This window comes from Corythoichthys intestinalis, unplaced genomic scaffold, assembly GCF_030265065.1.
Source record: "Corythoichthys intestinalis isolate RoL2023-P3 unplaced genomic scaffold, ASM3026506v1 HiC_scaffold_30, whole genome shotgun sequence".
Taxonomy (NCBI): domain Eukaryota; kingdom Metazoa; phylum Chordata; class Actinopteri; order Syngnathiformes; family Syngnathidae; genus Corythoichthys; species Corythoichthys intestinalis.
The window spans coordinates 179,076-186,322 of record NW_026651599.1 but is presented as its reverse complement, the minus strand read 5'-3'; positions in this window follow the sequence as shown (position 1 = coordinate 186,322).

Genomic DNA, 7,247 nt, shown 5'->3' with positions numbered 1-7,247 from the left:
AATGTAATTTTGATGTTAACTCCCAAACCGCTGCGCAGAAGTTAACCAAACTTCACCCATTAGTGTATTTTATCACAATATAGTAGTTACATGTGGAAATTTGGTTCTAGGACATTTGATTTGAGCGCAATCCTCAAACTTAGGTCAAAAAAGCCATTTAAGCCTTTTCACAGTGAGATCTATGCGATATGGCCGAGAAATGTAATTTTGATGTTAACTCCCAAACCGCTGCGCAGAAGTCAACCAAACTTCACCCAATAGTGTATTGTATCACATTCTAGTAGTTACATTTGAAAATTTCGTTCTAGGACATTTGGTTTGAGCGCAATCCTCAAACTTAGGTCAAAAAAGCCATTAAAGCCTTTTCACAGTGAGATCTATGCGATATGGCCGAGAAATGTAATTTTGATGTTAACTCCCAAACCGCTGCGCAGAAGTCAACCAAACTTCACCCAATAGTGTATTGTATCACAATCTAGTAGTTACATTTGAAAATTTTGTTCTAGGAAATTTTGTTTGAGCGCAATCATCAAACTTAGGTCAAAAAAGCCATTTAAGCCTTTTCACAGTGAGATCTATGCGATATGGCCGAGAAATGTAATTTTGATGTTAACTCCCAAACCGCTGCGCAGAAGTCAACCAAACTTCACCCAATAGTGTATTGTATCACAATCTAGTAGTTACATTTAAAAATTTTGTTCTAGGACATTTTGTTTGAACGCAATCATCAAACTTAATTAAAAAAGTCATTTAAGCCTTTTCACAGTGAGATCTATGCGATATGGCCGAGAAATGTAATTTTGATGTTAACTCCCAAACCGCTGCGCAGAAGTCAACCAAACTTCACCCATTAGTGTATTGTATCACAATCTAGTAGTTACATGTGGAAATTTTGTTCTAGGACATTTGGTTTGAGCGCAATCCTCAAACTTAGGTCAAAAAAGCCATTTAAGCCTTTTCACAGTGAGATCTATGCGATATGGCCGAGAAATGTAATTTTGATGTTAACTCCCAAACCGCTGCGCAGAAGTCAACCAAACTTCACCCAATAGTGTATTGTATCACAATCTAGTAGTTACATTTGAAAATTTTGTTCTAGGAAATTTTGTTTGAGCGCAATCATCAAACTTAATTAAAAAAGTCATTTAAGCCTTTTCACAGTGAGATCTATGCGATATGGCCGAGAAATGTAATTTTGATGTTAACTCCCAAACCGCTGCGCAGAAGTCAACCAAACTTCACCCAATAGTGTATTGTATCACAATCTAGTAGTTACATTTGAAAATTTTGTTCTAGGACATTTTGTTTGAACGCAATCATCAAACTTAATTAAAAAAGTCATTTAAGCCTTTTCACAGTGAGATCTATGCGATATGGCCGAGAAATGTAATTTTGATGTTAACTCCCAAACCGCTGCGCAGAATTCAACCAAACTTCACCCATTAGTGTATTTTATCACAATCTAGTAGTTACATGTAGAAATTTGGTTCTAGGACATTTGATTTGAGCGCAATCCTCAAACTTAGGTCAAAAAAGCCATTTAAGCCTTTTCACAGTGAGATCTATGCGATATGGCCGAGAAATGTAATTTTGATGTTCACTCCCAAACCCCTGCGCAGAAGTCAACCAAACTTCACCCAATAGTGTATTGTATGACAATCTAGTAGTTACATTTGAAAATTTTGTTCTAGGAAATTTTGTTTGAGCGCAATCATCAAACTTAATTAAAAAAGTCATTTAAGCCTTTTCACAGTGAGATCTATGCGATATGGCCGAGAAATGTAATTTTGATGTTAACTCCCAAACCGCTGCGCAGAAGTCAACCAAACTTCACCCATTAGTGTATTGTATCACAATCTAGTAGTTACAAATGGAAATTTGGTTCTAGGACATTTGATTTGAGCGCAATCCTCAAACTTAGGTCAAAAAAGCCATTTAAGCCTTTTCACAGTGAGATCTATGCGATATGGCCGAGAAATGTAATTTTGATGTTAACTCCCAAACCGCTGCGCAGAAGTCAACCAAACTTCACCCAATAGTGTATTGTATCACATTCTAGTAGTTACATTTGAAAATTTCGTTCTAGGACATTTGGTTTGAGCGCAATCCTCAAACTTAGGTCAAAAAAGCCATTTAAGCCTTTTCACAGTGAGATCTATGCGATATGGCCGAGAAATGTAATTTTGATGTTAACTCCCAAACCGCTGCGCAGAAGTCAACCAAACTTCACCCAATAGTGTATTGTATCACAATCTAGTAGTTACATTTGAAAATTTTGTTCTAGGAAATTTTGTTTGAGCGCAATCATCAAACTTAATTAAAAAAGTCATTTAAGCCTTTTCACAGTGAGATCTGTGCGATATGGCCGAGAAATGTAATTTTGATGTTAACTCCCAAACCGCTGCGCAGAAGTTAACCAAACTTCACCCATTAGTGTATTTTATCACAATATAGTAGTTACATGTGGAAATTTGGTTCTAGGACATTTGATTTGAGCGCAATCCTCAAACTTAGGTCAAAAAAGCCATTTAAGCCTTTTCACAGTGAGATCTATGCGATATGGCCGAGAAATGTAATTTTGATGTTAACTCCCAAACCGCTGCGCAGAAGTCAACCAAACTTCACCCAATAGTGTATTGTATCACATTCTAGTAGTTACATTTGAAAATTTCGTTCTAGGACATTTGGTTTGAGCGCAATCCTCAAACTTAGGTCAAAAAAGCCATTAAAGCCTTTTCACAGTGAGATCTATGCGATATGGCCGAGAAATGTAATTTTGATGTTAACTCCCAAACCGCTGCGCAGAAGTCAACCAAACTTCACCCAATAGTGTATTGTATCACAATCTAGTAGTTACATTTGAAAATTTTGTTCTAGGAAATTTTGTTTGAGCGCAATCATCAAACTTAGGTCAAAAAAGCCATTTAAGCCTTTTCACAGTGAGATCTATGCGATATGGCCGAGAAATGTAATTTTGATGTTAACTCCCAAACCGCTGCGCAGAAGTCAACCAAACTTCACCCAATAGTGTATTGTATCACAATCTAGTAGTTACATTTAAAAATTTTGTTCTAGGACATTTTGTTTGAACGCAATCATCAAACTTAATTAAAAAAGTCATTTAAGCCTTTTCACAGTGAGATCTATGCGATATGGCCGAGAAATGTAATTTTGATGTTAACTCCCAAACCGCTGCGCAGAAGTCAACCAAACTTCACCCATTAGTGTATTGTATCACAATCTAGTAGTTACATGTGGAAATTTTGTTCTAGGACATTTGGTTTGAGCGCAATCCTCAAACTTAGGTCAAAAAAGCCATTTAAGCCTTTTCACAGTGAGATCTATGCGATATGGCCGAGAAATGTAATTTTGATGTTAACTCCCAAACCGCTGCGCAGAAGTCAACCAAACTTCACCCAATAGTGTATTGTATCACAATCTAGTAGTTACATTTGAAAATTTTGTTCTAGGAAATTTTGTTTGAGCGCAATCATCAAACTTAATTAAAAAAGTCATTTAAGCCTTTTCACAGTGAGATCTATGCGATATGGCCGAGAAATGTAATTTTGATGTTAACTCCCAAACCGCTGCGCAGAAGTCAACCAAACTTCACCCAATAGTGTATTGTATCACAATCTAGTAGTTACATTTGAAAATTTTGTTCTAGGACATTTTGTTTGAACGCAATCATCAAACTTAATTAAAAAAGTCATTTAAGCCTTTTCACAGTGAGATCTATGCGATATGGCCGAGAAATGTAATTTTGATGTTAACTCCCAAACCGCTGCGCAGAAGTCAACCAAACTTCACCCAATAGTGTATTGTATCACAATCTAGTAGTTACATTTGAAAATTTTGTTCTAGGACATTTTGTTTGAGCGCAATCCTCAAACTTAGGTCAAAAAAGCCATTTAAGCCTTTTCACAGTGAGATCTATGCGATATGGCCGAGAAATGTAATTTTGATGTTAACTCCCAAACCGCTGCGCAGAAGTCAACCAAACTTCACCCAATAGTGTATTGTATCACAATCTAGTAGTTACATTTGAAAATTTTGTTCTAGGACATTTTGTTTGAACGCAATCATCAAACTTCATTAAAAAAGTCATTTAAGCCTTTTCACAGTGAGATCTATGCGATATGGCCGAGAAATGTAATTTTGATGTTAACTCCCAAACCGCTGCGCAGAAGTCAACCAAACTTCACCCAATAGTGTATTGTATCACAATCTAGTAGTTACATTTGAAAATTTTGTTCTAGGACATTTTGTTTGAACGCAATCATCAAACTTAATTAAAAAGTCATTTAAGCCTTTTCACAGTGAGATCTATGCGATATGGCCGAGAAATGTAATTTTGATGTTAACTCCCAAACCGCTGCGCAGAAGTCAACCAAACTTCACCCAATAGTGTATTGTATCACAATCTAGTAGTTACATTTGAAAATTTTGTTCTAGGACATTTTGTTTGAGCGCAATCCTCAAACTTAGGTCAAAAAAGCCATTTAAGCCTTTTCACAGTGAGATCTATGCGATATGGCCGAGAAATGTAATTTTGATGTTAACTCCCAAACCGCTGCGCAGAAGTCAACCAAACTTCACCCAATAGTGTATTGTATCACAATCTAGTAGTTACATTTGAAAATTTTGTTCTAGGACATTTTGTTTGAACGCAATCATCAAACTTAATTAAAAAAGTCATTTAAGCCTTTTCACAGTGAGATCTATGCGATATGGCCGAGAAATGTAATTTTGATGTTAACTCCCAAACCGCTGCGCAGAAGTAGACCAAACTTCACCCAATAGTGTATTGTATCACAATCTAGTAGTTACATTTGAAAATTTTGTTCTAGGAAATTTTGTTTGAGCGCAATCATCAAACTTAATTAAAAAAGTCATTTAAGCCTTTTCACAGTGAGATCTATGCGATATGGCCGAGAAATGTAATTTTGATGTTAACTCCCAAACCGCTGCGCAGAAGTCAACCAAACTTCACCCATTAGTGTATTTTATCACAATCTAGTAGTTACATGTGGAAATTTGGTTCTAGGACATTTGATTTGAGCGCAATCCTCAAACTTAGGTCAAAAAAGCCATTTAAGCCTTTTCACAGTGAGATCTATGCGATATGGCCGAGAAATGTAATTTTGATGTTAACTCCCAAACCGCTGCGCAGAAGTCAACCAAACTTCACCCAATAGTGTATTGTATCACAATCTAGTAGTTACATTTAAAAATTTTGTTCTAGGACATTTTGTTTGAACGCAATCATCAAACTTAATTAAAAAAGTCATTTAAGCCTTTTCACAGTGAGATCTATGCGATATGGCCGAGAAATGTAATTTTGATGTTAACTCCCAAACCGCTGCGCAGAAGTCAACCAAACTTCACCCATTAGTGTATTGTATCACAATCTAGTAGTTACATGTGGAAATTTGGTTATAGGACATTTGATTTGAGCGCAATTCTCAAACTTAGGTCAAAAAAGCCATTTAAGCCTTTTCACAGTGAGATCTATGCGATATGGCCGAGAAATGTAATATTGATGTTAACTCCCAAACCGCTGCGCAGAAGTCAACCAAACTTCACCCAATAGTGTATTGTATCACAATCTAGTAGTTACATTTGAAAATTTTGTTCTAGGAAATTTTGTTTGAGCGCAATCATCAAACTTAATTAAAAAAGTCATTTAAGCCTTTTCACAGTGAGATCTATGCGATATGGCCGAGAAATGTAATTTTGATGTTAACTCCCAAACCGCTGCGCAGAAGTCAACCAAACTTCACCCATTAGTGTATTTTATCACAATCTAGTAGTTACATGTGGAAATTTGGTTCTAGGACATTTGATTTGAGCGCAATCCTCAAACTTAGGTCAAAAAAGCCATTTAAGCCTTTTCACAGTGAGATCTATGCGATATGGCCGAGAAATGTAATTTTGATGTTCACTCCCAAACCGCTGCGCAGAAGTCAACCAAACTTCACCCAATAGTGTATTGTATCACAATCTAGTAGTTACATTTGAAAATTTTGTTCTAGGAAATTTTGTTTGAGCGCAATCATCAAACTTAATTAAAAAAGTCATTTAAGCCTTTTCACAGTGAGATCTATGCGATATGGCCGAGAAATGTAATTTTGATGTTAACTCCCAAACCGCTGCGCAGAAGTCAACCAAACTTCACCCATTATTGTATTTTATCACAATCTAGTAGTTACATGTGGAAATTTGGTTCTAGGACATTTGATTTGAGCGCAATCCTCAAACTTAGGTCAAAAAAGCCATTTAAGCCTTTTCACAGTGAGATCTATGCGATATGGCCGAGAAATGTAATATTGATGTTAACTCCCAAACCGCTGCGCAGAAGTCAACCAAACTTCACCCAATAGTGTATTGTATCACATTCTAGTAGTTACATTTGAAAATTTCGTTCTAGGACATTTGGTTTGAGCGCAATCCTCAAACTTAGGTCAAAAAAGCCATTTAAGCCTTTTCACAGTGAGATCTATGCGATATGGCCGAGAAATGTAATTTTGATGATAACTCCCAAACCGCTGCGCAGAAGTCAACCAAACTTCACCCAATAGTGTATTGTATCACAATCTAGTAGTTACATTTGAAAATTTTGTTCTAGGACATTTTGTTTGAACGCAATCATCAAACTTAATTAAAAAAGTCATTTAAGCCTTTTCACAGTGAGATCTATGCGATATGGCCGAGAAATGTAATTTTGATGTTAACTCCCAAACCGCTGCGCAGAAGTCAACCAAACTTCACCCAATAGTGTATTGTATCACAATCTAGTAGTTACATTTGAAAATTTTGTTCTAGGACATTTGGTTTGAGCGCAATCCTCAAACTTAGGTCAAAAAAGCCATTTAAGCCTTTTCACAGTGAGATCTATGCGATATGGCCGAGAAATGTAATTTTGATGTTAACTCCCAAACCGCTGCAAAGAAGTCAACCAAACTTCACCCAATAGTGTATTGTATCACATTCTAGTAGTTACATTTGAAAATTTCGTTCTAGGAAATTTTGTTTGAGCGCAATCATCAAACTTAATTAAAAAAGTCATTTAAGCCTTTTCACAGTGAGATCTATGCGATATGGCCGAGAAATGTAATTTTGATGTTAACTCCCAAACCGCTGCGCAGAAGTCAACCAAACTTCACCCATTAGTGTATTTTATCACAATCTAGTAGTTACATGTGGAAATTTGGTTCTAGGACATTTGATTTGAGCGCAATCCTCAA